Source organism: Pelophylax lessonae (genome assembly GCF_965119305.1).
Source record: "Pelophylax lessonae genome assembly, chromosome: 4".
Taxonomy (NCBI): Eukaryota; Metazoa; Chordata; class Amphibia; order Anura; family Ranidae; genus Pelophylax; species Pelophylax lessonae.
The window spans coordinates 222593274-222616183 of record NC_138771.1 but is presented as its reverse complement, the minus strand read 5'-3'; the positions used below and the strand labels follow the sequence as shown (position 1 = coordinate 222616183).

General features: G+C 44.7%; 1 protein-coding gene across 1 annotated transcript in view; it reads right to left on the bottom strand.

Moving 5' to 3' along the window:
* The window catches only part of FAM3C (FAM3 metabolism regulating signaling molecule C), a 103664-nt gene extending 90866 nt beyond the window's left edge, over positions 1 to 12798 (bottom strand). The window contains exon 1 of the mRNA XM_082256069.1: positions 12714 to 12798. The gene's annotated coding sequence lies outside the window, so the exon portion shown is untranslated. The remainder of the gene's footprint in view (positions 1 to 12713) is intronic.
* Between the last annotated feature and the right edge of the window lie 10112 nt (positions 12799 to 22910).

Below are 22910 nucleotides of genomic sequence, written 5' to 3'. Positions count from 1 at the left end.
GGTGTCAATTAAAAGTTAGCGACACCCCCAGTTGAGATCACATATCGCAGTGCGATCTGCAAGTTCGCACAGAATCGTATTGCAATAGTGTGAACCACCATGCGATCCGATTCTGCTGCGGATAAAAAAAGGGTCATGTGCGTGTTTAGTGCGATTGCGGTGCGAATTCAGCCATACAAACTGTTATGGCTGAAATTTGCACCGCACAGAGATCGCATGTAATTAAGGAGCAGTGCCCTCTGAATAACATGCGATCCCTGTGATCGCACTAATGTGAACCGGCCCTAACACATACATGTTAACGTGCATTACAGCAAGGCATCTTCTGCATTGCATGGGCTGCAAAATGCACCAAAACGGTTCCAAAATCATACCTGCTGAATTATGGCAATGCATTGGCAGTGTGTTACCATACAGGTATGTTATGGCAGGGCATTGGTATGTCATTTATAAAATGTAAGTAACCACATCACCATGGGGCAAAATTCATTTTCCTTAGACAGCAGATGCAGTCTGTGTCCAAAAAGCCTCTCCCATGCCTGTAACAGGAAGACTTTAAGAGCCGGTTCACACTACCACGACCAGAAAGTCGCCCCATGAAGGAGCGACTTTTTAGCAGAGACTTTAGAGACTTAAATGATAGGCGCCTGTCTGTGGGGAATGCCTGGGTAATCTTTTTCTTCTTCCTGGAAAGTCTGATCACAGTCGCTTGAAAATAAATAAGGATCCGACTTCGAGGCGAATCCCATTGAAGTCTATGTGCACGGATAGAGGTCGCCATGAAGTAGTACAGGAACCTTTTCTGAAGTCGGAGCGACTTCAGTAGTGCATATTAAGACCGCTCTCATTCATTTACATTGAATTTGTAATGACAAGAGACTTGGAGCGACTTGAGGGCACACAAGTCGCGTCCCAAGTCGGAGTAGTGTGAACCGGCTCTAAATTACTTTGGCTTTGTTGCACCTAGAATCTAATTATCCACGTTGATTTTCTGATTTAGGGTCCTTTCACACGGCCGCTCCGGTTTTTTGCTCCGCTGCGGGACTTTTTTTTTTCACGGAGCGGATGACACTTGTGTCATCCGCTCTGTATGTCTGCATATCATCCCATCCGTTTGCAGATGATATACGGACATAATGTATGTCTATGGGCATTGCGGATGTCAGCGTATGACACCGCTGACATCCGATTTTGCTTCCTTTCCGTTTTCTGAACAGAGGAAAAATAGGGTTCTGTTCCGTTCCAAAAAACGGAACAGAACTGAAAGGAAGAAAATCGGATGTCAGCGGATGGTATTCCGCTGACATTCGCAATGCCATAGACTTACATTATGTCCGTAAATCATCCGCAAAAAAAATAGGATGATTTGCGGACAAGCGGAGCGCCCGTGTGAAAGGACCCTTAGGCCCCTTTCACACGAGCGCTCCGACCCCTTTCACACGAGCGCTCCGATCAGATTCGCCTGTCAGTTTTTTAGGCGAATCTGATCGGATGCCCCATGCATCCCTATGGGGCAGCAGATGTCAGCGGTGACATGTCCGCTGACACCCGCTGCCATCCGCATCCAATCCGGTCCGTGAAATCCAGACGGATGGAAACCCCATTTTCCATCCGTCCAGGGGATCGGATGAAGCAGACAAGCGGTCGGTCCACTCTCATCCAATTTCCCCCATAGGCCCTTTTCACACATAGGTCCGTTTGTCTGTTTTTCATCCATCCGTTGACGGATGAAAAACGGACATTAATGCATCTCTATGGAAAAACGGATGACAACGGATGATCATCGGTTAACATCCATTTTCATCTGCTTCCGTCAATGTCTTTTTTTTTTTTTAACGGATGAATGCCCTATTTTCATCCGTCAAAAAAAAAAAACGGATCGGATGAAAAACAGAGCGGAGAGGGAGCGGTCACCTTCCTGCTCAGCGGGGATCTGTGTTTACGATCCGCTGCTGAGCAGCACCGATTTGCCTACGGAGGTGGACCGCGTGAAAGAGCCCTTAGGGGAGACACAGCTGTCAGTTCCCCATGCATCTCTATGGGGGAAATCGGATGGGAACGGACCGTCAGTCCGTTCTCATCCGATCCGATCCGCTGGATGGATGGAAAATAGGGTTTCCATCCGTCCAGATTTGACGGATCGGATCATATGTCAGCGGACATGTCTCTGCTGACATCCGATGCCCCATAGGAATGCATGGGGGGGGGGAACCGTTCAGATCCGCCAAAAAAATGAACAGGCGGATCTGAACGGTCCGCCTGTGTGAAAGGGGCCTTAGTGTGCTACAAGTTGGATTACCAAATAGTGGTCAGTTCGCTCAGCGGCAGCACTACATTTAACCAAGCAAGACTAGATTTTCCTGTTCAGTTTCATAAGGGAACACCTTATTATTCCCATCTTCAATGCCAGCCAGTCTTTACTGAGAACAGTGGTAAATTAGCAGGAAGAAGCACAGAATTACACAATCCTACTTGTATAATCAAAGTGTTATCTATAGACTGGAGCAGGGCAAGATCACCAAGCCTATAAATAAACGGCATGACTTACTATTGGAATGTAAGACTGATAAAAAAAACAAGCTTTTTGGAAACGTCAGTTTCACGTTATTGTACACAGCATACAGACAGGTCATAAGATGTCATATTAATGCCATGTTGCCCCCTGACACCATAAACATGAATACACACATGGGCAGAGCGTATTCCTGGTGATTTTAAAGCGTTTTGGTTTGTTTTTCCCCTTGTTTTACAGCAAGTATGTCCAACCTGCGGCCCGGAACCGCAGGCAATGCGGCCCACTGCTCCGACAATTTTTTATTTTTTTTGCTGGGGAGGAAGGAAGTCGAGTCGGGGGCACAGCCACAGCGGCTTCCAACTAACTCCAGGCAGAGACTGCCTTGGAGGGGATCATCCACTAGTTGGTGGGGGGCACAGCAGCGCGGGAAGGGCGCGGCTGCGTTTTATTACTTATATACCTTAACTATAGTATATATTTTATATGCGGCCCGAGAAAATTTCTCTACACAATGTGGCCCAAAGAAGCCAAAAGGTTGGACACCCATGTTTTACAGGCTGGATCAGTATTCAAGGGTTTGGGCTGGATTTGAGGCACAAAACAATGCAAGTAAACAGTAAAAACTCACATTGCATGTCTGCAGGTGTTCCCATTGAGGCTGGGTTCACACTTGATTTGCATGCGACCGGTGCGTCCCGGTTCTCCGCTTCAGGCCTGAATTTTTGGTTGAATTCAGACCTGAAATGGAGCTGTGCAATCCGCTCCGGAGATGTGTGAGCTGGCTCCATTTAGAGGCGGTCACACTCGTTTGTCATGCAAACCGGATGCAGGGAAACCCACGCCCAATTCCCAGAAGTGTGAACCCAGCCTAAAGTCTATGAGGCCAAAAATGCGTGAATAGTCTCAAAAACAATAAATAAAGAATTCACCTTTTTGCACAGGGCGGCTGAGCTTACAAATGTAAAATAGATTCTGCATGTAGAGCGTAGCCAGGCAAAGGGAACTAGCCAGAAAACTGCTCACGTCATGTGAATGGGGGATGTAACACCAAGGACAAAAATACACATAGCAGTTTTCTCACTTCAACTTCAAAAATGATTAGACAAACCAAATCTTCTGCTAATAGTCTTGATCGTTTCAGAGCTACACCCCATTTCACACCTATGAGACTTGTCATACAAATTTGGACATCAAAGTTGCATGACCAGTCATACCCCATGTTTTCCCAATGATAACCATATGTGCAACCTAAAGTTGCAGCAACTTCAAAGTAGTTCATACGCTACTTTGGTGTGACTTTAATGCAACTTGAGGGTCATAGACTTCAATTTTACCCACAAAAGTTGCATGAAAGTAGTACTTGAACGTTTTAGGTGCAACAGTGGGTCCGACTTTGCAGAGGGACAAGTCACATCCAAGACGCACCCTTTAAAAGTTGCACAAATTTGGAGGTGTACAAGTGTAAACGGAGCCTGAAGCAGGTCTTGTCAGTCATTACTGTATTAAATTCCTGCCAATTACCTTGTCTATTGCCAGCATTCTGTACAAATTATGCAGAAAGTTCGGAGTTTTGAGTGAAATTAAAGAAGAGAATGCAGGCGAGTCTCTACTCTAATGAACTTAACTTACCTGCCCATTGGCAATCTTATTTTTAGACTGTAGATTGAGCTGCACATGTTACATTCCTGGCACTGTGCCTCAGTGTCAGGATGAATGAATTGAATTCCTGTGTACGTGCAGGAGTTACATCATCATTCACTGGCCAATCAAGAGATCTGAAGACTCGGCACCACCGAAGAAGTCAAAGAGAAGATGTTGGTGATGGTGAAGGACCTCACAAACAAATCATTGGAGTGGAGATTAGTACCTCCTTAAGTGAGACCCTTTACTGGCAAACAAGTTATTACAGACGATATAGTCACATTACAGCAATTCGTAGACATAAGCAAAATCGTATTGTGCATATGTGTTTTTTTTAACCACGTGTATGCAGCAGCCTATCATTTTTAATGGGCTGCCCTATATGCGACAAGCACAGCAAATCAGACCAAGAACCGCTTTGGGCTTCAGGGATTTGGATGCATTTTTGCGCGAAAAATGTACATCTGTTAAGACGAGTTTGGAGTGCCAGTAAGAATGAATGGCATTGCAATCGTGACGTGTTTTTATGCGTTTCATAAATGCATTCAAAATTTACAGTTTTGTGCATGTTCACAAAACACTAAAATGTAAATGCAGCCTAAAGCCCCGTACACACGTACCGATGGTCGGCTTACAAATGTTCCTCTTTTCTCCCCGGGATGTCGGTGTCTGCTGAAAAGTGCAAAGACAGCACAAGGACAGCACAAGAATTTTGTCCGCCGACTGCAGAAGTGATGTCATGTAATGGTTAACTTTCCCTGTGTTTTCTATTTTCTGAGCATGCCCAGTCTTGCAAATCTGCGGTCTGTCGGCCGAATTGTGTACTGACAGGCGAACAATCGTCCGTTCTGGTGTCGGCATACAAATATTTTCATGTTTGCACGAAAGACTTTTGTCCGCGGATTGTGCGCAGACATCTGTCGGAGGCACCATACTAACACGCGTACAATCGGCAGATCCTTCGTCCACCGACGTTTGTATGCCGACGATCGGTACGTGTGTACGGGCCTTAAGGCCCCTTTCACACATACGATCCGTTCAGTTCATCAGTTCAGTCACGTCAAAATGTATCAGTTTTTCATCCATTTTTCATCCGTTTTTCTTACATCCACTACCAATGCAAAAACGGATGAAAAACGGACCGTTTGTTCGTTTACATCTGTTTTTCGGATCGGACATTGACGGAAGCGGATGAAAATGGATGTTAACGGATGATCATCCGTTTTGTCATCCGTTTTTACATAGAGATGCATTGATGTCCGTTTTTCAACCGTCAACGGATGGATGAAAAACAGACAAACGGACCTATGTGTGTAAGGGGCCTAAGTTATCCTGAAAGCTTGCATCATTAAAGAGATCTTCACTCTAGAAAGAAAACATTTAGAGCCGGTTCACATTAGCGCGACTTGTCAGCCTGACAAGTCGCGCTCCCTCGCGGTCCATTGACCACTACAGGACCCGTTCTAATAGGAGCGACACAAGTCGCTCCGACTTAGAAAAAGGGTCCTGTACTATTTCGGGGCAACCTCGAAGCGACTTGCATAGACTTCCATTATGTGAAGTCCCTGCAAGTCGCTCCGAAGTCGTGGTGCATGGGAATGCACAAGTCGCCCCCGAAGTAGTAAGGAGTCGTGTCACCTCAGTGTGAACCGGCTCTAAAAGTCAGCTGATACAAATACTGTAGCTGCTGACTTTTAATAAAAAAGGACCACTTACCTGTCCAGGGATCCAGCACCATCCTCACCAGTCCTTAGGTCCCCAGCTCTGGCATGTTTCCTTGCGAGTTCACAGCCAGCTTTCCAAAGCTGCTCCTTGTCAATGGTCCCACAGCCTTCTAGGACCTGTGATGTTTCCCAGAAGACTGCAGGAAAAAGGGGGGGGGGAATGGGGAGGCGATCCAAGCCGTAATGGGAGTAAGTACCTATCAAAACTAGGTACGCGCTTTTCCAAAAAAAAAAAAAAAAAAAAATTGAGCAAAATGTGGTGGGGGGTGTGAGGACATAAAGCGGAATTTCCACTCTAGGGTGAAGGTACATGTTAGCCAATAAAGGGAAATCACTTAAAGCAGACATTCACTCCTTGTCCTAGGCAAGAATGACATGCTGCACTTCCATTGCCCCATGCTATTTGCAAATCACCTATTCTAGGAGGCATTGGCTTCCATTTATGGAAGATGGAGGCACCTCAGTCTGGATATCCATTATCAGGGGGGCTGGCTGGCTGCCTTTATCCAGAAGAGACAACCACCTCCTAATGACATCACAGAGGATGTTGACATGGAACCCAGAAGTGGGAGAAGAGAAGCAGATTGAAGCAGGACATTGCTGGATCCACTCGTTGGGAGAGTATGTGATGGGAGGATAACTCAGCATTAGAGAAGAGGGGATTAAACAAAATAAAGGAGAGCTGGGGGTGAAATTTGTTTAAATGCCAAACTTTCTGCAATAATTGATGGCTAGCACAGTACAAAGATATGACTGTTAGAGGCTGGACTTCTCTGGAGCCGCCTCCATCCTCTGGAACTCCCCATTAGGAACGATCTCAGACATGTTTGGATCCCAGTCCGAAACCCACCTGAGTGATCCCACCAGCAAGCTGTCACCTGTACTGGGCCAATCCTAAAACTACTAAGGCACCCTCTCCATCATAGATACACATATACATGCCTATTGCATGTGTGCTGCTGTGGGACAGGGAATGCCTTGGTCACTTAGGATTGGTCCAGTACAGGTAACAGCTTGCTGGCAGGATCACTCAGGTGGGTTCGGACCAGAATCCAAACATGCCTGGTATCGTTCCTAATAGGGAGTCATCCCTACCACCCAAACCGTCTGGTTCTGGGATCATCCCTAACCCCCAAAACCATCTGGTTCTGGGATCATCCCTAACCCCCAAAACCGTCAGGTTCTGGGATCATCCCTACCCCAATCTGTCCGCTATCTGCTACTCTGTCCACCTATAGGTCTCTTTCACACAAGCTTTTCGATCAGGTCCACCTGTCAGTTTTTCAAGCAAGCCTGATGCTACATTCACCCCGATGGAGCAACAGAAGTCAGCTGTGTCATGTCCGCTGACACCCGCTGCTATCCGATCTGATCCTGTCCGTGATGGATGGTAACCCTATTTTCCATCCGTCTGGAGGTTCGGATGAAAACAGACAGGCGATCCATTTTCATCCGATCTCCCATAGAGGAGAGTGGGGCTCGGACAGGTCTGTCTCAGCACAGTGAACAGAGACGGACCTGTCACCCACCTGCTTAGCGGATCGGTCCACCGATATGCAAAGCAGAGTCCACCTGGTTGGAAGGACCCTTAGGCAATTCCTGAAAACTCACACTGGGCATTTGGCCAGCTCTCCTGAATGCCTTTCTCCTGACTAGAGAAAAGCTGTCTCTGTTTTAGACACCTTTAGGCTTATCAAAAACTTAGGCGTTTATTTAATTGGGCATAATAATAATTTATTCAGGCCACTGAAGTAAAATGAATGCGTAAATGCTAACTGCACCTAGGTTTAACATGCATTTCTTCTGTGAAAACGTAAATCCTTCCTGAATGCGCTGGGTTTTTTTTTCTGTAAACATCTAAGTGTGCGTGGTCACATAGGTCAACATTGAGGGGCGTTTAGAGGTAGACAAAAAAAAAAAAAGTAAAATGCTCCTAAGAGTGCCATTTTTAATGCCCACCATTGATACACCGGATGAGATTGTAAGAAAAATCTTGTACAGCAAATCGGCCAATTATCTGATCATTAGTTTAGTGCTTTTGACAGCCGATTACGACTTTTTAAACGACAAAACCTGAAGGTGAAGGTTAAAATAGGTTTATCGTAAGTGATCACAACATACAATATTATTTTTATGTATACAGTAATCGTATGGTAATAAGCGAATAGAAAAATAAATGCGCATGCTCTGAAGCATACTACACTTTCTCTTCTAGTACGTAGCTACGTTTGCCTTTGCCGGCTGAGACTTTTCATACAAGTCCATACCAGTCCAACTACATCATGATATGTGTTGAACAACCAGTCATCCAATTTTCTCATAGTGTGTACTAGGCTTTAGGCTCCTTTCACACACTGAGGCTCTGCTCTGTTCAGCAGGAGATCCGTGAGCAGGGAGAGATATCAGTTGTCTTGACATCCGTGCCCATTCAGTTTGTGTCTGCACTAATGGCCCGTACACTAGGGATGCACCGATTCAATATTAGGATCAGATATCGGCGCCGATACTGCCACAATAGCTGGATCGGTAAAATTAACCGATCTACAGGCCGATCCAGTTTTGCTGAGTCCCGGCTCAGCTGTCCCTAAAGCCCCGCAACGAATTTCCACTGACCGATCGTCCGTCTTTTGTCCAGAGTTGTGTTTTGTTGGTTGGAATGTGCCTAGACTGCACACAAATTTTCCCGCAATTTTCCTGGGCGATCCCAGACATAAACGTCCACACGCCCCCCAACGAAGCCGGCTGTTTATCCATATGCTGATCTGGAGACTTGCGGGACGCCGCGGTTAGATCCGTGACCGGCACATACTACATGCCTGTTTTTGTCTTTTAAATTGTAAGTAGTTTTTTTAATAAATTTACCTATTGGTTTACGGGATTACGCTATGGGCCTCTGTTTCTTTCTACATATGGCTTTACGTTCAATGGAGTATATGAGAAGTTCCAAGTGTGCCACATATTAATGTGATCGGTTTAACAACACACCGGAAACGGCTTTCGGCTTTTGGAGTCTTTCGAAGCACCTGAGCTTGATATCGGTTGACCTACTGGTTTACTACTAGCTGGGAGAGGCTGTCTCATTAAATTGAGCAGCCACGGAATTTCGGTAAGCTGCTTGTTATACCTGAGCACAAGGGTGTCCCCTTCCTACACTTTTCCCTGGTGTCACTGGAAGAAAGTTATTTTGCACGTGGATTCACATCTCTGCACTTAATATTGGGACTATTCATTTGGACATTATCCCCTCTCCTTTTTTGTTTTCTTTATATGAGCTTTTCAGCTATATAATTGTATACTGATTTCAGCGCTGCACTTTTTGGTTTTTATTGTATTTTTTGAATCACTGTTAGTTGATTTTGTGCCAGCTGCTCACTATTGTTCTTAATCATTTGGTTTTCTGTCACATCTAGCGCGGAAATTTTTCTTCTATTTATATTACAAATTTTCCCGCACGACAGAATTCTACTTCAGAAGTGATGTCATGTGTTGGTTTGCTTTCTTTGTGTTCTTCCTTCTCTGAGCATGCCCAGTCTTGCTCATTAGATTTTTCCCTGTCGAAATCTGTACTGACTGCACGAAAATCGGCCATGTTTTGACGGAGGACAAAAATTTTATAGTCTGCGCACCAGATTTTTTTCGGCCGAAAAGTCGGAGTCGGTTGTCGGAAGCATCATACTAACAAGCCGAAAATCGGCAGATCGGTCGTCGGACGAAAATTCCCGGCCGAATTTCGACTCGTGTGTACGGGGCTTTACTTGCACTGAGCCGCCGATGCGGTTTTGCTGAGTCCCGGCTCAGCCATCCCTTACTTGGTGCAGTAGTAGTATGGGATGGGAGCCGCTACTTCCTGTATAGTCCCGGCTCACAGGCGGAGTGATATCAGATGCACTCCGCCTGTGAATGGAGGAGCCATACACATGAAGCAGCGGCTTTGCTCTGTACTGTAGCCGCATGCATATTGTTTATGTGTGTAGTTCCGGATCGGTATCGGCAGATACACAATGTCAGATATCGGTATCGGGACAAGAAAAGGCGGATCAGTGCACCCCTACCGTACATACGATCCGAAAATTGGACGACAGATCGTCTGTTTGTCTTTGTAGCTAGTCGCATATTGAACATGAAGAGTTTGCTAAAGTTACAAAAATTCTCATAAGACAAAATAAAAAAATATATAAAAAAAAAAAAAAAAAAAAATCAGAAGTGATGCAACGTGTTGTAGTGTATTTTTGAATGACAACTGTACTGATTAAACAAAAATCGTATAAGAAAACTATTTTGTGCTTGTCCAATCAGATAAACTCTCGCGATCAGCTCTCGAAAACTGATTAATTCGCGATCAATTACCAATGCGCCATTTTTCATCTGATTTTTGGATCGTGTGTATGGGCCATAAAGCCTAGTAGGCATGGGCCAAATGACAGGTGGTATCGGCCGGTTCAATAGAAACCAGCTGACATTGGGCCCGTGTGTACTGCAGTCTGGCCGGCTTCTGTTGAATGGGCATGACCGACCAAAAAAGATCTGCAGATTGGCTCTTGATCAGCACTCTTGGCTAATGGCTGAGAGCGCTGTCCGCAGTGTTCTAGTGAGGGAGACATCCCCCTGTCAGAGCACAATAGCACAGCAAGGGAGATCGCTGTACAAACATCGCATAGTTAGTACAGCGGCTCCTCCTGAGCGGTCAGATTTTTTTTTCGCTTAGGCCTGCTGGGTTAAAAAAAAAAATAAAAAAAAACTTGTGTGTACGAGACTTTAGGCAGGCTATAGTTGATGTGATTTTCTGTCCTGCAATTACGCACTGCAGGAAAGATCGTCGCTCGATTCCCCCATCAACAAAGCCAGTGTTGATGCAGGAATCGCTCCTGCCGGGCCAATGTTTCTCCAGGCAGAACACTATAAAAGACCTCCTGGTAGGTTAATTGGCTTCTGTCTAAATTGGCCCTAGTAGGTGTATGTATGCATGTGTTTGGCCCCTTTCACACAGGCGGACCCCCCATGCATTCCTATGGGGCATCGGATGTCAGCGGAGACATGTCCGCTGACACCCGATCCGATAAATCTGGACGGATGGAAACCCTATTTTCCATCCGTCCAGTGGATCGGATGGGATCGGATGAGAACGGACCGACGGTCCGTTCCCATCCGATTCCCCCATAGGGATGTATGGGGAACTGACAGCTGTGTCTCCGCACACAGCACGGAGACACAGCTGTCACACTTCTGCTCAGCGGGGGATCGGCGGCTCGATCCCCCGCTGAGAAAAACGGACTCCGTCCGACGGACATAGTGTGTGAAAGAGCCCTTAGGGACCTTAGATTGTAAGCTCCTTGAGTCCCAGTTCACATATGTGCAATGACAGACATTGCATGTGATTCGGAGCGCACTGCTCTGAAAATCACGTGATGCGAATTCAGCTATATAGATTGTATGGCTGAATTCACATCACATTCGGACACAACTCACACAGGACCCTTTTTTTGGTCCACACCATAATCGGATCGCATGGGTGTTCACACCTACGCGATCCAATTCACGTGCGAACTGATCTGGGGGTGTGGTTAACTTTGTATTGACACCCCCAGCGATTCACATATGGCAGTGTGAACTGCCTGCGAGTTCATTGCGATACAGGAACACGCAGTGGATTCGCAGGGTTCCCGCATCGCATATGTGTGAACCGACACTGAGGGCAGGACCTGATGTGAATGTACAATGTATATGTAAAGCGCAGTGTAAATGGACGGCGCTATATAGGCGATATTCAAAAATAGTGTATATCATTTAATGTTGTGTGGTTATTTAGATTAACCTGTTGGTGTTCGCGCCGATATACTTTTTTGTTATTATCAGGCGCTATATAAGTACCTGAAAAAAAAAATCACTGCTAGCAGCTATAGCTGCAGGCAGCAATCGCATGCAAAAACAATCCAACAGGCTGCTTGTACTGAAGTCGTTTGATGGGACCACTTCCGTACAACCAACCGGCTCATAGATGGATGGAATCTGGGCCAGTCCCTGCTGAACCGGGCAAGATTGGATCCATCTATGGGCGGCTTTACACAGTGGACTGTGGTGGGTGTAGGACCAGGGATCCTCAAACTACGGCCCTCCAGCTGTTGTGGAACTACACATCCCATGAGGCATTGTAAAACTCTGACATTCACAGATATGACTGGGCATGATGGGATTTGTAGTTCCTAAACTGGAGGGCCATAGTTTAAAGACCCCTGGTGTAGGTGATGGATATAGAAGGTCTTGTACCCGTCTACACCAGGCTCTGTCATGTTTCGGGATCTGGGGGCTTACACGGAGCCAACACGACCCTTTCTCATCAGGTCTACCTGACAGCCTGTGTGCAAAGGCCTTTACTGTCTCCATCCGCTCCCCCCACATCTCTGATCACTTGCCCCTCCCATTTAGATTGTAAGCTCTTGGGAACAGGCCCCTCTCTAACCTCTTGTTTGGTAACAGTCACTATACACGATATACATAGACCGGATTTGGATTCCATTGGGAAGTGTGGTGACTCCATGGAAGTTGTTGTATATTGTGAAGTCCTCAGACGGTTGCTGTGACTCCTGACATGAAACATATGGTGGGGTCACCCTCAGCTGCTGGGCACTGCCATCATCCCCCCAGCACAGGAACCCCTCCAGGTCACACAGGACAAGTGATATGAAGGATGGAGGGGGTGGTGAGGACACTGATGTCTATGGGGGGGGGGGGGGGGCGCAGTGTAAGGAATGACAGCTCCTCCGATCCCCCCCGTACCCCCTCCTATCACACTCCTACAACAAACAGATCACACAGACACATAAAAACACACTTACCGACCTCCTGATGTGATCTACACTCCGAGCCGCCAGCCAGCCACCGATCCAATGCTATACAGGAAGACAAACTACAAGGTCCATCATGCCTTGCGGGAACAACAGGAACAACTGGTTCAACAAGCTTTATTGATTCCGAGCAACTCTTTCCCCTCCCCTCCTCCTCCTTGTGTTGTCACTGTGCCAATGTCGCCTGCTGGTTTCCCGGCTCAGCTCACTCCTCTGCCGCCATTGTCCTGTCATGTGTGTGGTGTCAGTACCCTTCACCCCTCACTGCCTTCATAAAATCAATCCCATTTTCTAGCAATAAAAGTCTCACTGTGCCCACAGCCCATACAGACTGGAAAGTATTGGTCGTACCATTTATGTGATGCAATCAGATTGTACAATCTCCTGAATTGGCATCACATTCACACCAAAATGGTGCAGGACCCTTTTTTGGTCCGCACTGGAATCAAGGCGCATAGGTGTTTACACCGGTGCAATCCGATTCCTGTATAATTTCACACTGCGAACCGTTTTGGGGGTGTGATAACCCGGGTTCACGCTAGTGCGATGCCAGACATCATATGCGATTAGCACTGCTTTGCTGTGCAGATCGCATGCAAAGTTTTTGCGATGCAAATTCAATTCGCATTGCATTCAGACCAAACTCGTGGAGGACCCTTTTTTGTCCACACCGGGATCGGACCCATGCAATCCGATTTTGCAAATTGCGCTATGTTTTGCGAACTGATTGCGATTTTGATGCGGTGCGAATTTGCAGCGAAATCACACCACATTTAGTATGAACCGGCCCTCACAATGACACTCGCAGCGGTTTGGGTTCACACTTGTGCGATGACAGACATCGCATGTGATTCGTGCCGCATAGCTGTGCAGATCACATGCAATGTCTGTGCGATTCAAATTCATACAGTTTGTATGGCTGAGATCGCATCGCATTTGCACCGAAATGGTGCAGGACCCTTTTCTTTGGTCCGCACTGGAATCGGATCGCATGCGTGTTCACGCCCATGCTATTTGATTCCTGTACCATTTCACAGTTTGCAATGCGATCTGTGAACTGATCTGGGGGTGTCATAACCCAGGATCATACTAGTGCGATGTCAGACATCGCATATTAACCACTTAAGCCCCGGAAGATTTTACCCCCTTCCTGACCAGGGCCTATTTTGCGATTCGGCACTGCGTGACTTTAACGGACAATTGCGCGGTCGTGCGACGCTGTACCTAAACAAAATTGGCGTCCTTTTTTCCCACAAACAGAGCTTTCTTTTGGTGGTATTTGATCACCTGTGCGATTTTTACTTTTTGCGCCATAAACAAAAAAAGAGCGTAAATGTTGAAAAAAAATAACAATATTTTTTCACGTTTTTTTATATGAAATTCCCCAAAAGAATGTAAAAATCAAAATTGTTTAACATTTTCGGCCAATTTGTTTTCTGCTACATATGTTTGTTAAAAAAAAATCGCAATAAGCGTATTTTGATTGGTTTGCGCAAAAGTTATTGCGTTTACTAACTAAGGGAAAGATTTCTGTCATTTTTGGTGTTTTCTTTTTTAACGAGTAATGGCGGCGATCTGCGATTTTTTTTTTGCGGGACTGCGACATTGCGGCGGACAGATCAGACCCTTGACTGACATTTTTGACACTTTTGGGGTTACCAGTGACATTACTACAGTAATCAGTGCTATACATATGCACTGTTACTGTAAAAATGACACTGGCAGGGAACGGGTTAACTTTATTGGAGATGCAGGGGTTAAGTGTGTCCCTCGTGGCGTGCTTCTTACTGTAAAGGGGTGTGGCTTTTCATGTAACCACAGAGATATGCACCGTATGATCTCTGTGTGTACTAAGCATTAGGACATAGTTACTTTGTTACATAGTTAGTCAGGTTTAAAAAAGACACAAGTCCATCCGGTTCAACCATAAAAAAAACAGTATTGAAAACCCAACCATACAATCCCATATACACAATCCTATACCTGCTGTTGATCCAGAGGAAGGCAAAAATAAACCCCAGCAAAGCATGATCCAATTTGCTACAGCAGGGGAAAAAAATTCCTTCTTGATCCCCCGAGAGGCAATTGGATATTCCCTGGATCAACTTTACCTAAAAAAAAAAAATGTTAGTACCCATTTATAATATTTACACCTAAGAAAGAATCCAGGCCTTTTTTAAAGCAATCTAGTGAGCTAGCCAGAACCACCTCTGGAGGGAGTCTATTCCACATTTTCACAGCTCTTATGGTGAAGAAACCTTTCCGTATTTGGAGCCGAAATCTGTTTTCCTCTAAATGTAAAGAGTGCCCCCTTGTCCTCTGTGTTGACCTTAAAGTGAACAACTTAAACCCAAGTTCAGTCATTGATACCAGATGCGCCTCGGATGCACCTCAGACAAGGGTGCATTTTTCCAGCACAAGTTGAGTCAAGAACCACTACACTGTAATGCCACTGCAGTTAATAGAACTGTATTGAAATGTCACAAATAAAGCTCAATGATTAATCATCTTCTGGTCCAGGCATTCTTGTTATTGAGAACATTTATCATAAATGTGCCAGAGGAGGGGAGCGGGCTTGATAGTTATGGTGTGGGCTTGGATTGGTGGTGTACACTGCTCCTGCTGGAGGCTCCGTGACCTAGTAGCAGGGCCGGCCCTACCATGGGTCCCATTGGGTCCATTGGACCCAGGCAGAACTTTGAGTGGGGCAGCAAATTGATGCCCAAGAATCTTTTTCAGCAGTTTTTTGTGTCATCAGTTAGCGGCACCTTTACGAGTGACTTTTCACTATCTCCTACTGCTGCCTATAGTGAAAACTGATGAGTATGAGGAGGCAGAGTTTCTCCTCCTGGGAACGGCTCTCACGGAATCGTGGTGTGGGCAATGACAGACATCAGCGCACTCCATCTCACGTAGGGCAGGCTGGATTTTCTAGGGCGGTGGCCGCGGCAGACACAGTGGTGACAGGAGGACTTAGGACAGACATGGGTGTTTGGTGGACTGGTCTGGTGGTGAGTTATGAAAGAAGATAAAAGTATATACAGTATAATATTTTCAAAATTTTTATATTTATATAAAATAATGGATGTTTGGGCCTTTTGGTGGGCGTGATTTTTTATTCTTTTTTTTTGGGGGGGGAGGGGGGCAGCATTTCATTCTTGGACCCAGGCAGCACAATGTCTTGGGCCAGCCCTGCCTAGTAGGGTGAGGGATGCTATATTAAAAATGATTTTAGATAGCCCCGAAGTCCTGGGTTTGGGGAAACTTTTTCTAATAGCCTTGGAGTCCTGAGTTCAGAGAAATGGTTTTGGGTAGCCCTGGAGTCCTGAGTTCACAGAAACTATTTCAGATTGCTGTAGAGTCCTGAATTGAGGAAACTATTTTGGATAGCCCTGGAGTCTTGAGTTTGAAGACATTTTTTTCTGACAGCCCTGGAGTCCTGAGTTCAAGGAAACTATTTCAGATAGCCCTGAAGTCCTGAGTTTGGGGAAATGATTTTGGAAATCCCTGGAGTCCTTAGTTCATGAAAACTTTTTCCAATAGACCTAAGTTCACGGAAGCGATTTAAGATAGCCCTAGAGTCCTGAGTTAAGGGAAATTATTTCTGATATTGCACTGGATTCCCAAATTCAGGGAAACTATTTCAGAAAGCCCTGGAGTCCTGAGTTTAGGGTTAAAGATTTCAGATAGGTATGGGGAAAGGATTTTAGAAAGATCTAGAGTCCTGAGTTTGGGTAAATAATTTTGGATATCCCTGAAGTCCTGAGTCTGTGAAAATGATTTTAGAATGCCATGGAGTCCTGAGTTCAGGGTAACAATTTCAGATAGCCATTTAGGGCGGTCATACATGGTTCAAATGTCGGTCAGTTCCTGCTGAACTGTTAACGGGCAAGCTAAATGTACCAAGTTGATCGATCGATCAACTTGTGTATAACCAGCCAGCCGGATTCTCTTGTGATTATCGCTAGTGGCTGTTATAGCCGCTAGCAATAATCACTGTCTCCTCCTGGCAGGGACAGCTTCCCCTGCCCTCCCCCGCCGGGTGAAGACAGTGGCCCAGAAAAAGGGATTCCTGAAGCAACACTCTCTGTGTTGATGGGGGGATCAAGCTAATTTCTTTCCCGGCAAACTGTGGTTGCCGGGAAAGAAATTTGCTCCGTGTATGGCCGGCCTTAGTCTTGAGTTCAGGGGAATTATTTTGGATAGCTCTGGAGTCCTGAGCTTGGGGAAACAATTTCAGGTAGCCCGGGAGTCCTGAGTTTAGGGAAACTTTTTCCAATAGTCCTGGAGACTTGAGTTCAGGGAAGTAATTTCAGATAGCCCTGAAGTCCTGAGTTAGGGGAAATTATTCCAGATAGCCCTGGAGTTCTGAGATCAGGAAAATTATTTTGGATGGCCTTGGAGTCCTAAGTTCAGGGAAACTTTTCTCAATAGTCCTGGAGACTTGAGTTCAGGGAAGAGATTTTGGATAGTCCTTTAGTCCTTATGGAAAGGATTTCATATAGCCCTAAAGTCATAGTTTGGGGAAAGGATTTTGGATAGTCCTGGAGTCCTGTGTTAAGGGACATTTTTTCTAATGCTACTGAGTTCTGGGTTCAAGGAAACAATTTCAGATAGCCCTGAAGTCCTGTGCTTGGGCAAATGATTTTGCATAGCCTGAAGTCCTGAGTTTGGGAGTAATGATTTTGGAAATTCCAAGAGTTCAGAGTCTGGGGGAATGATTTTGGATAGCTCTGAATTAAATAATATCTATATAATTTCAATATAATGTCTGCTTTGCAGAAATTGGTTCATGTGAAGTTCCTGATCAGGTTCACATTAACCACCCGTTGCAAATTATAAACAAAACAAGTACTATGACTCTATTGTAATATCTTACTGGATACATTGATTGGACATACAAAGTATACAAAGTATACTCATCATTCTTAAAGAGTATCTATCACTTTGCCCAAGTGACTAGTTCTCTTAAATCCCTTCCACTCACTCCAAATTCATCAATACTGATGTTCACCACATTCCCCTGCCGTTCACCACATTCCCCTGCCGTTCACCACATTCCCCTGCCGTTCACCACATTCCCCTGCCGTTCACCACATTCCCCTGCCGTCGAGTCTATTTTTGGAACTTTCAGAAGTACCAGGTACTTCTAGGTATGGAGGGGCATATTACCTTGCCCCTTTCTCCCAGAATTTGGTGCCAAGCCTGAGCAACCAAATACCAGCCCTGAACACTGTATGCAGATTGTTAACCCTGTGTACGCTTCAAAACAGATCTACATACACAGGGGTTGCACATTGCTAAGTAAAACCAATCAATGAAGTAATTGGGAATTTTAGTGAAAGGCAAGTATAGATAAGTGAGGGTTAGCTTTCCAGAGAATCTGTCACTTCACCCAAAAATACTTTTGTTTAGCCATGTTTGCAATCTATACACCTCTGCAGGAAAGCACAGCCAGGTCCTGGACCTCCACTGCAGTTCAGCCAGGGGAGGACTGGGCCAGGGGGCAGGGGGGCAATTGCCCCCTGGGCCACTCTGATGTCCTGTGAAAAAAGGCTACACCCCTTTTGCCACAGACATGCCTAAAGGATTCCTGGTGGAGAGAAGTAAAAAGTCCCTGCCACTGACCTACTGAGTGTGGGTTGAAGACAAGGACAGAGCGCAGGCCTCCTTCCCCAGCATGGATGGCGTAAACTGTGTATGAGCAGAGGACAGTCCATGCCCCACTGGAGACTCTCCTCCCCTGGCCAGCCCCAATCAAGCTGTCCCAGCTCCCCCCAACTGCCTCCTGCTGGCCAGGTTGGGAACCCCGATTCAGTTGGTGAGTAGAGAGTACCTGGAGCAGGGCTTCAGCCTGGAATGGGGGTCAGGAGGAGGACGGAAGAGGGAGAGTGGGAGGGGGGGGGGGCGAGTCACTGCACCATGGGCCTCGGATTTGTACTTGCCCCCTGGGCCAAAAGTTGCCAGTCTGCCCCTGAGTTCAGCTGTACAGAATAATCCAGAGTATGCCCTACTGACTGGACAATAACTACATAGTGCCCTAATGTTGGTCCTTCCTCTTCTAGTCTATGTGCTGCTGTGCAAATGATTACAGAGAGCCGATATCAAAAGAAAAGGTACTAAAGATAGGTATACACTGTTAGAATTTCAGCTGATTCAGTGGGTGGCCCTGCCAGCTCAACAAAAGTACAATTGCCTTATGTATTTAGAACTGTCTTATCTCAGAGGTCATCTTTAAGCTTTTTCCATACTCTGCCAAGTGATAATTAGAAAACAGCTAGTGATACTGCAGATATAAATTAAAAACTGTATTCCGCATGCTGTCCTGTATAATATGACATGGAAGTTGATTCTTGTGTCAAGCTTTTGCCAAATAAAAATGTTGTTTTCATATTCTGAGCAATTTTAATGCTAACACTACAAATAAAGAACAAGCAAAACAGAAACGTTTACTTTTGTACAATGGTAAAATTAGAAAAATAAATAAATAAATATATATATATATATATATATATATATATATATATATATATATATATATATATATATATAAAAATAAATATATATATATATATATATACATATATATATATATATATATATATATATATATATATATATATACATATATATACATATATATATATATATATATATATATATATATATATATATATATACACATATACACACCACACACACAGTATGGGGCAAAAAAAGGAGGATGAAAGAGTTAATCAGGCTAGAAGTTATTCAAGGATTATGACTAGAAGTTATTTGAGGATTAAATAGGACTTTTTTTTTAATTAAAAGACACTCATTGTTTACTTTCAGGTTTGTTGTAGTTAAAGTTAATTATAAAGCAAGGATACTTTTTACCTTAAAGAGGAGCTCAAGCCAAAACCAGGTACCTGCTCCCTCCACACCCTCCAAAAATAAACTGCCAATTGTTAAAGAGGAGGGGAGGATGCAAGCAAGCAGAACTTTCCCTTTTGGGAGAAGTTATGCTGTAGAGCATTCCATGCATTACAATAAAAAATGTCCCATTGTTGTATCACCTCCCTAAATATTTATCTATCTTGATTCAGCGCTGTGCCTGTCGGCAACGGCACTTGTCTGTGTTCCTCGCCATATAGGACACAGAGGTAGCCATTGGCTTCTGTTGCTGTCAATCAAATCCTGTGAAGAGGGAGCAGGGAGCAGGGCTAAGCTATACTATGTGCAAGCCACTTGCTATGGGGACACTCTCAGAAGAGGAGGAGCCAAGATCACTGGCAGGGGACCCCAGAAGAGGAGGTCCAGTGCCACTTTGGTATTATGACAGGCATTGATGGGCGGCACTGATGGGCATTGATGAGGCTGCACTAATAGGCAGCACTGATGTTCACTGATAGATGGCATTTTTGGCACTGATAGGTGGCACTGATGGACCTTGTTCTGCCCACAGGCCCTCATAAAGGTCCCCTGCCTCCAGCTCCACCATTGCCAGATGAATCAGAAAATTAATTTCCAGGACCTATGCCATCAATGAAAAGGTTCCTCCCTTTCCCATCAGAGCCCATTCCACTAGAGCTGTTGGTGTTTGTTGGGCTTTTCAGTATCAATCATCTGTATCTCAGATTTGGAAGGCTGCCACCTGATCTGCTGTTCATACATTTTCCAAGTTCTACCATGTGAACATTCAGGTGCCAGCTGATGCAAGTTTCAGCTGCAAGGTGCTTCAAGCTGTTATCTGAGTATTGTATGGATTTCTTAAATGTTTGGTTTTTCCTGTGGGCATTTTAACAGTTCTCAGTTGCTATGGTGTTGCCCAACCCTCAGTTTTTTGTCTGAGTATGTTCCATGGTGTATAAATACCAGTCCTGTGTATTGTACTGTATGATAACTATAGGAAGTTTGACTTACCTGTAACCGAGTATAGTACAGGAGACGGTTCACTCCTATCTGTGTCTTGATCACTCCTTATTGCTTGCTAAAAAACTGGAGCATCATTAAGTGGGCTTTATATGGTACACTCTGGGGCATCCCTATCAAAAATTTCTGTCAGTGTCCAGTCACCTGTAGGTAGCAGCATTTAACCCAGGGTCTTTGAATACCAGTCCTACACTACAAATTTAAAACATTTTGTGCAACTTTTTTTTTATGTTACAACAAATACACTTTAATAAATAAGCTGTCACAATGTGGTAACAATCCAAAGGAAAATGGTTATTATAAACAAAACAAAAAAAAAATGAAAATGAAGACCAAATAAGAAACAATTTCACGTTATCTTTATTTACATACAGTATGTGTATTAACCACTTTACCACCGGAGGATTTTGCTGTCTTACGTCTGGGCCACTTTTTGCGATTCGGCACTGTGCAAATTTAACTGACAATTGCGCGGTCATGCCACGCCGTACCCAAACTAAATTTACGTCCTTTTTTTCCCACAAACAGAGCTTTTTTTTGGTGGTATTTGATCACCTGTGCGATTTTTACTTTTTGCGCTATAAACAAAAAAAGAGCGTACATTTTGAAAAAATAACAATATTTTTCACATTTTTTTATATGAAATTCCCCCCCAAAAAAATGTAAAAATCAAAATTTTTTAAAATTTTTGGCCAATTTGTTTTCTGCTACCTATGCTTGGTAAAAAAAAAATCGAAATAAGCGTATTTTGATTGGTTTACGCAAAAAAAGTTATTGCGTTTACTAACTAAGGGAAAGATTTATGTCATTTTTGTTTTTTTGTTTTTTCAACGAGTAATGGCGGCGATCTGCCTTTTTTTTTGCGGGACTGTGACATTGCGGCGGACAGATCGGACCCTTGACTGAAATTTTTGACACTTTTGGGGGTACCAGTGACATTACTACAGTAATCAGTGCTATAAATATGCACTGTTACTGTAAAAATGACACTGGCAGGAAAGGGGTTAATTTTTATTGGTGATCAAGGGGTTAATGTATGTCTGGTGCTTACTGACGTGTGTGGGGGGAGGGGACTATGTGACACAAGGACAGATCGCAGGTTCAGCTATGCTGAACACTGCGATCTGTCACTCCCTGTCACTTAGGAGATCTGCCCGCTTGTGTTTACACAAGTAGGCGGATCTCCACACTCGATTCCAAAACGATCGGGGAAGAGCAGCGGCGATCGCCGCCGCTCCTCCCCTGGCCCGACTCCCGCTGTGACTGAATACAGCGGGAGCGAGCCTCCGGCGGCGCGCGCGCGCCGCCGAGAGAGGGGAATGTCTGGTGACGTAGGTCTACGTCGCCAGACGTTATCGAGCCACTTTGCCGCAGTGCAGCTCTAGTGAGCAGTGCGGAAGCGGTTAAAACTATTTGATTTAGATTTTCATGTCCAATAATTTTTATTAGTAAATTTTAGGTAATGCATATCAAACAACGACAAATGTTTAATAGAAAGAATGATTATCCATCTAGATCAACCAATGATAACATACAAAACAGGAGGAGGCCTGAGAGTAGGCTTTTACATCTACCCCCCCCCCCCCACTTATTAAGTAAAAGAATACCAAGGCTCCATATAACCAGCCTGGGGATGTATTCGAAGAAGAAGAAAATAGAAAAGAAAAAGGGAAGAGTAAAGAGTAAGTAAGGTGTTTGGTATTGATTTAGATTTAATAGATTTTAATACATTGCCAGGATAGTTATCCAGCTGGCAAGACCAAAAAAGTCTTTGAATTTCTCCCTAATTCCAAGGATTGATGCAGGGTTTCTGACTCCTGGCCATTGGACATTAATCAAGTCATGGGACAGAGTATACGCAGAGATGTACTCTTCACAATGTTGTAAAGCACACTTGTGGTCTTTATGACATCATCCTGTAGAGCAGTGGGGAAGATGCACCATTTATTGGCCAAAACACCAAAAGTATACTCCGCGACATGCAACACATGGGTCAACTGATAGTTAAAAACTCTCTTTTGGCATAAAGTCCTCTTCTTGGGAAAGGCTTCATGATGTCGGTAGACATTGAAAAGTCCTCATCTGCAACCAAATCAAAGGTTGAGAGCTCACAGGCAGCAATAATACATAGAGGGTTCATCATTTTAAACGTCCCTTTCCCTATTCTTTTCTCCATTGGTGAGGTCCTGAAACCTTTGGAATCAGCTACTCCACCATAAGCCCCAACACCCGTAGCAATGAAGTTGAAGTTGCTATCTGAAACTGCCATTAGTG